Here is an 8,270-nt window from a genome sequence, read left to right as displayed (position 1 = left end):
TTAAAAAGAAATGGTTTGCATTAATACTTGAAGAATTTCAAGATGTATATTTTTGGGGGAACACAAAGATTAAATGAAAGTTTGATAGAAAAAAAAAGGAGTAGTACTACTTTCTGTTTTCCAAGAAGTCGAGTCTTTTCAAGTTGTAGCCAGGGCTTGTTGGGTTCAGGGTGGAAGTGGAGAAAACATAAAGAAGCTTAAGAATTAAAGCTTTATTTTCTGAATGCTCAGGGAGATGGCCAGTTCGAGATCTGAATCAAGTCCCTGAAGGGAGATTATTCAACATTTTTATAGGATGGGAACACAAAGCAAGGGGGAGCGGGGTGGTTGCACTGACCAATCATATTTTGACACAAGGGATTGACCAAGGACGTTAACTCTGGTGACTGGGTCTCATCCAAGTCACCTGGTTTCTGTGTCTTTGATTCAGCTTTTGCAGTTAGGACACTGGCCTGGAATTTTAGAAGGATAGGGGAACAAAGGAGTTGGCAAGCAGCATGTGGCCAGTTAAATCAAGACAGACAGCACACGTATGAGCTGCACATTGTCTAAGTTTAGACAATGGGATAACATCATCTTCCCTCTTCACATCCTTGACTGGTTAACCGACAAACATGAAATATCTGAAGAAGCAGGACAAAAGTTGGGTTCCAGGACCTGGAAACATGAACTCAGTTTTTAATTCTTGCCAGCAAGGTGGAACTCGTTCCTGGGATAGATGAACTCAGGAAACTACTCCTAATGGGCTCACCATGAAAGAGTCTTCTACGTCTATCTTTAGTTTGTACTATCATCAATAACTAAATCAGTAATTTCACGTTTTCCTCTCCACAAGTATTCTAGAATCTTCTCTTGGCAGATGCAATGTTATTCTAAAATCAGTTAGGGCATAATTCTTGGGTTATTTATTAGACATGTATTAGATGTAAAATTGCTTTACACAACCAGTGTTGGAATTGATATTCTAAGGGAGTCACATAGATCTACATATATAAACCTACTGTGGATGAGCATGAAAGGAAAGAAAACCATATAGACAATACTAATCTATGATACGAGTCTATAAGCATTTAGATTGGTAAGATTATAGGAATATACACATATACATATGTATGTATATGTATCAGATTTATAAGCATCTATATGCCTCCGTAGACTTAGAGAATATTCTTAATGGCAATAAAGCTCTGGCTGTAGATTTCCTGAGTGGTGTCACTTAGTAACCACAGGTAATCCTGCTCATCATGAAATGCTCAATAACAGCTATGAAGCCACACACAAAGTGTAATGTCTCCCCTCTTTTTTCCTTATCTATTTTGTCCTCCCTCCTGTCTTCTTTTTCTCCTCTCCGCTTTCCTCTTTCTCACCCATTCCTGAGAGAGCATCATAAAAGTTTTACTATTGCAGTCAGGTAACTGCTTGGTAATGCCCGTCTCTCTATACTATAGTGTTGAGTTTAAATATATGTGTCTTTTAATGATCTCTACCTCACGTTGTAAACGTGCTCCTGCAACTACCAAACTGAAGATCTCAGAGAACCATCAGATGCATGTATTATGAAAGAAAACCATGCCCTGCTAGGCCAAATCTGTCCTGTCTCTGAATCATTTGACTGAAGTAGAGTTGATGTCCAATGATGAAAGTATTCATTCTTGAGCTGTATCTGGAAGGGCCAACTACCACCATGAATCAAGTCAAACTTCACCTGGCAAAACATTTGCTGTATTCTCCAAAATGTTCAGTAGGCAGAAATACAAAGCAAAGTCCAAAGAAGTTGCTGATCTTCCTTGCCATCTTTTGCATCTCTAATTTCCAAGGTGTATGTTAAAATAAAGATTAGAAAGACCTGTGAAAAGGTGTGAATCTGTAGTCCACTAAGACTTCCAAACTTGATAGGAAGATTTTGGTAATCCCAATTGGTAAAACTTCTTCACATCTTTTCTTATAGCCTATAAAAGTGTCCACTGTCTTACTAATGTCTCTAGATTTGAGATTCAAGTAGACATGAAAAATTACACAGATAAGGGTCACAAGAAAAGGAAGATAGACATTAGTTATAAACATAGGGTTTGTGAGGGTTTTTTTTTTTAAGCCACCATTCCCAGAGAAAAATACTGCTTTCCCAAAAGATCTTCCCATCATTGTGCAAAAGATGGGTAGAATTTGTACAGTTGAAGATAAATACATTCATTTATTTCTACTCAGTGTATCCCTAGTCTCCAAAGGCAGTGGTTCCTGTACACACAAAACAATCACTATCACAGCAGTCGCATTGAAAGCAGACAGAAGAGACAGGCAGCATGTTAATAAGGAGACCACTGACAAACTGCAATCTGCCAAGCCCTGGAAAAGAAGTGAGACCACAAACAGGCTAAGCCTACACTGGGAGGCAGAACTTTTCCATTGTGAGTCTGATGAAAGCTGGGATCCTGTGTAAGTTATCCTTGCTCACTTTTGGCATGTGAGATGTTTTAGCTTTGGCTACAGTGCTAGAGATGTAATAATAATTTGCACTGACAAGTGGATTGTCTCTCCTCCACAGCACAGGCATGTTCTTATCCCCAATGCAAAAGTAAAATCCTTCCCATAATCTGAAATGTATGAGTCATTCCCACTCTCTTCCCTTTTAACCTTGGAAGACAGCCAGTCTGTGTAGCTAAAAAAGAATACTGCAAGCAAGCCAAAGAAAAAGGTTGTGGGGCAAACCAGATATTTAATAAAGAGAGGAAAAAGGTCATTTCGATGCAGATTCAATTAGTTTCACATCTAAAGGTTTCCCATAGGTCCCTAACACAGACCTGTATGTAGGACTGAGTGAGATGAAGATGCCCTTTTTCTGAAGAACTGGGACATGTCCCCATGGTCCACGACACAGGCAGGAAAACTGATTTAGTGGCCTAATTCCATTCTCAAAATTTGAAACTCAAGTATTGCATTGGTGCCTTCTGGGTATTTTTCTGACATTTCACCGAGGCTAAATTGTTCTCTATTTCACTTTCTACAAATTGACATGTATGGCTGGGAGCACAAACATGTGTAAAGGTAAATTTACTATCCAAACGCTTGAATGAGTAAACCCAAACTATTGAGGGAAACAATTTGTAAAAGAGGAAAATCAGATTTAGTTATAAACTAAAAGAAGAGGAGGTGTCATGTTATAACAAACAACCCCAAAAGAGTACCAAAGAGAAATTAACAATCAACCGATGTCAGCAGACAACTTGGAGAGACAGGGCTGTGATTTTCATTCATCATCACCTGCCTTCATTCCTTAATAAACACATAAATGCTTTTATATCTTAGTAAAATCTCTAGCAAATACCTGTTCAGAGAACCCTAGTGTGTACTTCATCCCAAAACAGCCCTGGCCACTCCTATTAATAAATTACTGAGCTGTCACGAAATTCAGATGACTCAGAGGATTGAGTCTTCTACATATCAGGGCCCATCAATCATGTGTACTATCTAGATATGAGACAGCAAAGCAGTTCTTCCTACTTGCCCGAGTTAGTTTCAGCTAATAAGTTATCTGTGGGAGTCTCAACTGAGAGAGGGTCCAGATCAGATTGGACTATGGCCATGTCTATAAGAGGATCTCTTGATTGATGTCCACTGTAAGCGAGCATGTCAACCGCAAGGACCTGGAAGCAAGCACAGTAAAGAAGGAAGTGGGAAGTGACAGGATGCTAGCTGGGCTTTGAGATGGGTAAATATCAAGTATGTGTGAATAGGAGGTGAAGGAGGATATCCTGGAGGCCAGCCTGGGCTTTGATATGATGTTATGATGGCACATATATATTCCAATACAGAGTGACATGTCGCTTCTTCCAGAGACAAGGGAAATGACTCCTTTTGATGGATAAGAACACTTTTCACAAGTTCCTGAGGCATGCTGGCTTTTACCTAACCACCAGAAATCCTTCTATAGCCAAACTTGAGCTAAGACAAAGCACTCAATTTTGGACCAGGTTATTGGGCCTTCCCTTTTGAGTGAGGAAGGAAGAATTGGGTACCCTTTGGACATGACAAGTGTTTATCACGGTGACAGCAAGGGAAACTAGAACACTACTGAACATCTCAATGCCTGAGGGCACACGTGCCTGTAGGCTAGCAAGGAGCAGGTAGCGAGGAGTACCATAGCTAAAGTCCTAAAAAAGGAAATACGTAGAGTGTGGTTCTGAGAAATTTACATAGTGGCCTCTTAGGAAAAGGTGAAGATTAGAAGATTGGAAGCCATTCTGAGCCATTTCTGTGTCTTTTACTGTATACAGTGTATAATTCACATAAAGGGGAAGGAGTTAAAGTAAGCAAGAAGAACTGCAGCTCTGGTGTGGTTTTATGACCGGAACCTCACTCTGAACCCCCTTCAGCTCCCTAGTCTTTAAGGTCTCTTCAGAAAACAATCCAGACTACACAGAGAAGAATATAGTGTAGAAGATGGGCAACTTATTACAGAGCAAATGGGATGCCCCAAAGGTGTAGAAATAGGCAATGAGACATTATGTCAATCTACATTAAAGGCAGGCTTACAATGTCTAAGGACTCCAGACATGAACTTTTAGTGGTTGTGTATTAGGACACTTTCATCTGGATAATTGTTCCCTAAAAGTCCATGTGTTAAAGTCTTGATGCCCAGAGCAGTGCCTGGGGGAGGCCTTTAGGTCATTAGAAATGTGCCCTAGAAGAGTATCAGTGTATCCTAGGCTCTTAATCTTTGTGCCTATGACTCTATTCATAGCATAAACAATTGGCTCTGCTACATGTTCCCACCATAAAGGTTAAGTAATTTGAAGAGATGATGGTTAAGGGGGTGGATTTAAACCCCATCCTATTTCTGAAGCACCAGGTCTAAGATGTCAACCATAATTCTTTACAAAAAGAAGATGAAAAATAAGTCTGAAATGCAGAGAAGATAGGTTGGAAATCTTCCAACAGGTGGAAAAGAATAGAAGCCATATGCATAGGTGAATTCACCAGGGACAGAGTGGGCTGGACTGAGGACAGGGTGGAGCACAATTCTGCTATCTCCGAAGGAAGCTGAGAAAAAGAGGCGATTCCTCAAATCAAAATCTCAAGTCCAGGAACAGAATTGTGAGTTATTTGTCAAGAAGGCCCCAGAGTCCCTCAAATCAGCACATGCTATTGCCATTCCTCTTGGTTGCCTGCCAAAAGTAGATTGTAAAACCATATTGTTGAATATACCACATTCTTTGGTTGTGGAACAGAAAAATTAATACCAAGCATGGACCAGGAAACTCTCATTGCTGGTTAGATTTCATAGTGCAGGAAGATGCTATACAGAATTTATGATACATAAATGCTCTTTCCCAGTGTTGACCCAATTATGCCATATCACTGACCTGCAAGAAGTGCCCACTGGTAACTAACAGCCTTCTGATTGGATTCAAGGCTTGCTCCCTTGGCTGGAGAAGTCCTGGGTCCTAGGGAGAGTCTACCATTGTTTTCTTAAATGGCCATGTGGTCAAACTACCTTATATTTATGTTTATACCAAGAGATTTGTGCTGTTACTGGCTTACATCAGGGAAGCTTCTTTTTGCAGCAGGCAATAGTTAAAGCAGACTCATAACTGGCCAGAGTGCTGAGAATAGATGACTGTGAGTGCTCACACATGGATAGGGCATCTATATTAGCACCACATGTCTACGGGCTCAGGAGACACCTGAATAAGAATGCTATAAAGTACTGTCTTCTGGACATGACATATCACACTTATAAACTCAAAGCAGCTGTGCTTGTCTATAGAAAACCAAGCCAACTAAAACTCCAGCATAGATGGGGAAGAAACCTTGAGCCCCAGACCCTATCAGAGGAGCTATTGGCAGTTGATGGCTGCTTGGAAAATAGAGACCTTTTCTTTGGGAGTGTGGACAGTCACACTCCATGCACAAATGAGTTGTGCAGCTAAACTCAGACAGTTATCTAAAACTAACCCCCAACACACACACACAAAATAACCCATACAGTTGTTAAGGACGTAGTTTGGGAGAGTCCACAGGTAATAGAGGGTAGATAAAACCAAAACACGTTGAATACATGCATAAAATTTTCAAAGAATAAATAACACTGTTCACTATATATTATATTATATATGTTATTACATATTATACTATGTATTGTATTATATTGCGTATCATTGCATCATGTTATATATTATATAGTATATCATTGTTATATAATGTATATTAAATAATACATTATATATTATATGATGTGTATGTAAATAGATAATATAATGTAGATGCACATATACATGCATATATTATATAATATGTAATATATAATGTGTATATAATATATAAAACTATATTTATATATTATACAAATATATCAATGTATATGTATGTATGAAAATCAGTGAGAAAGAAGAAAAGGAACCAGGAATCTAAAGGGAGAGAGAGAGAGAGAGAGAGAGAGAGAGAGAGAGAGAGAGAGAGAGCTGTCTCCAAGAAACAAAAGCATGTAACTTCTTCTCAGCCTCATTCCTGCCTTTATGCTCTCAACAATGCTTAAGGAAAGGCATCATTGCTATACGCTGTAGTCACATGATAAGTGAGATCTTCTCTTGCTTCCAAGGACTTGAGGACCTAAGATTAACAGAAATAAATGCAAAAGCAGGTAGCAATTTCTGCAACAAAAGTAGGTCCAATTTCAGAGTTGAGGTTTAGAGAAAATGGCTAGATTAGAAGGGTTAGGGACTCGTTCCTATTGGAAGTCCATGTGTTCCCACTCACAGGTATCCCAATGTAATTATTCTACTTCAGTGCTAAGGACTAGGAAATTTAAAACTCCTGGATAATTCCTATGTGCAAGAAAAATTGACCACGACCACATCAGTGAGTAGTTGCTTTAATGAATCTGAAATAGCTACACATGGGGCTGTTTTAATGATGGCCACAAGTGGTTTACACAGAGTGCTTGGCATATAGACAAGGTCCTGTGAACACAAGCTGTTGTTATTAAGAAGGGGCCATGGACTATATCCCCTTCTTGGCCTTTTCATGTGCCTGCCAACCACAATGAATGCTCTGGAAGGTTTATGAGTGTTTGTATAAAGAGTGACAGCAAGCCTCCTGCTTCCCTCCCCAGCAACCTCTGGTTTGGCAGCAAAGAGATGTATTATGGGGCTCCAGTTCCACAATGGAAATGTGTGAAGTAGACTTGTTCTGCCTGGTGTCTAGAGAAAGCCACAGGACTCCTGGAAGACTTGTCCTGACTAGTTCTTCTCCACCCTGCTACAGACATGTTTGAACATATGGTTGAGAGACATGCTACATTGACGAGAGAAGTCCTGGGAAAGTGCAGGAGGGGTTAAAATTTACTTGATTGCCAAAAAAGAAAAGACAAGACAAGAAAAAGAAAAAGAAAAGAAAAAAAGAAAAAGAAAAAGAGGAATAGCCCATTTGGATAGTATCTAGGTAAAATATCCAAAATACTGCCTAGAAGCACAGGCTGGCTTAGGTCAAAGTAAGAATACAGGACCTTTCCCCCTCCCTTTATCCCTCCCTCCTTTCTCTCTCTGTCTCTCTCTCTCTCTCTGTCTGTCTCACTGTCTCTGCCCCTCTGTCTCTGCATCTCTCTCTCTCTCTCTCTCTCTCTCTCTCTCTCTCTCTCTCTCTCTCTCTCTCTCTCTCCACCCCACTCTGGTGCCTTCTCTTCAGGTCTTTTTCTTAGCTTTAGTCTAGAGCAGTGGTTCTCAACCTTCCTAATGCTAAGACCCTTTAATACAGTTCCTCATGTTGTGATAACACCCAACCATCATTTTTTATTGCTATGTTGTAACTGTATTTTTGCTACTGTTATGAATCATAACATAAATATCTGTGTCATGCAATGATCTTAGGTGACCTCTGTGAAACGGTCATTCCATCCCAGGTTGAGAACCATTGGTCCAGAGAATTATCTGAGGGACTGTGACATACCAGATGTAAGCTAGAAATCAATAATTCCCAGAATTCCAGCCATGGTTTTTAAATATTCGCACTATATTCTTTCATTGTCTTTTCTTCTCTAGAAGCAACCATACCAAACTCTAGACAGCAAGAGAATCACATAGCTATCTATCCAATTCTACAATTTTTGCCTACAAGAGATTCATATGAAGCTTTTCATTATGCAGAGCCAGCCCAATTTCCCTAAGACAGAGTGCTTGGCAGGAAATGGGGAAGTTTGTATTAACATGCGCTCCAGTGGTGACAATATGAGGGAGTCAGTCTTTGAGAAGAGCAAGTCTTGCATGATTCTTTGGAGT

This window comes from Mus musculus, chromosome 1 (assembly GCF_000001635.26).
Source record: "Mus musculus strain C57BL/6J chromosome 1, GRCm38.p6 C57BL/6J".
Lineage (NCBI taxonomy): Eukaryota > Metazoa > Chordata > Mammalia > Rodentia > Muridae > Mus > Mus musculus.
Note: the sequence above shows the minus strand (reverse complement) of the source record.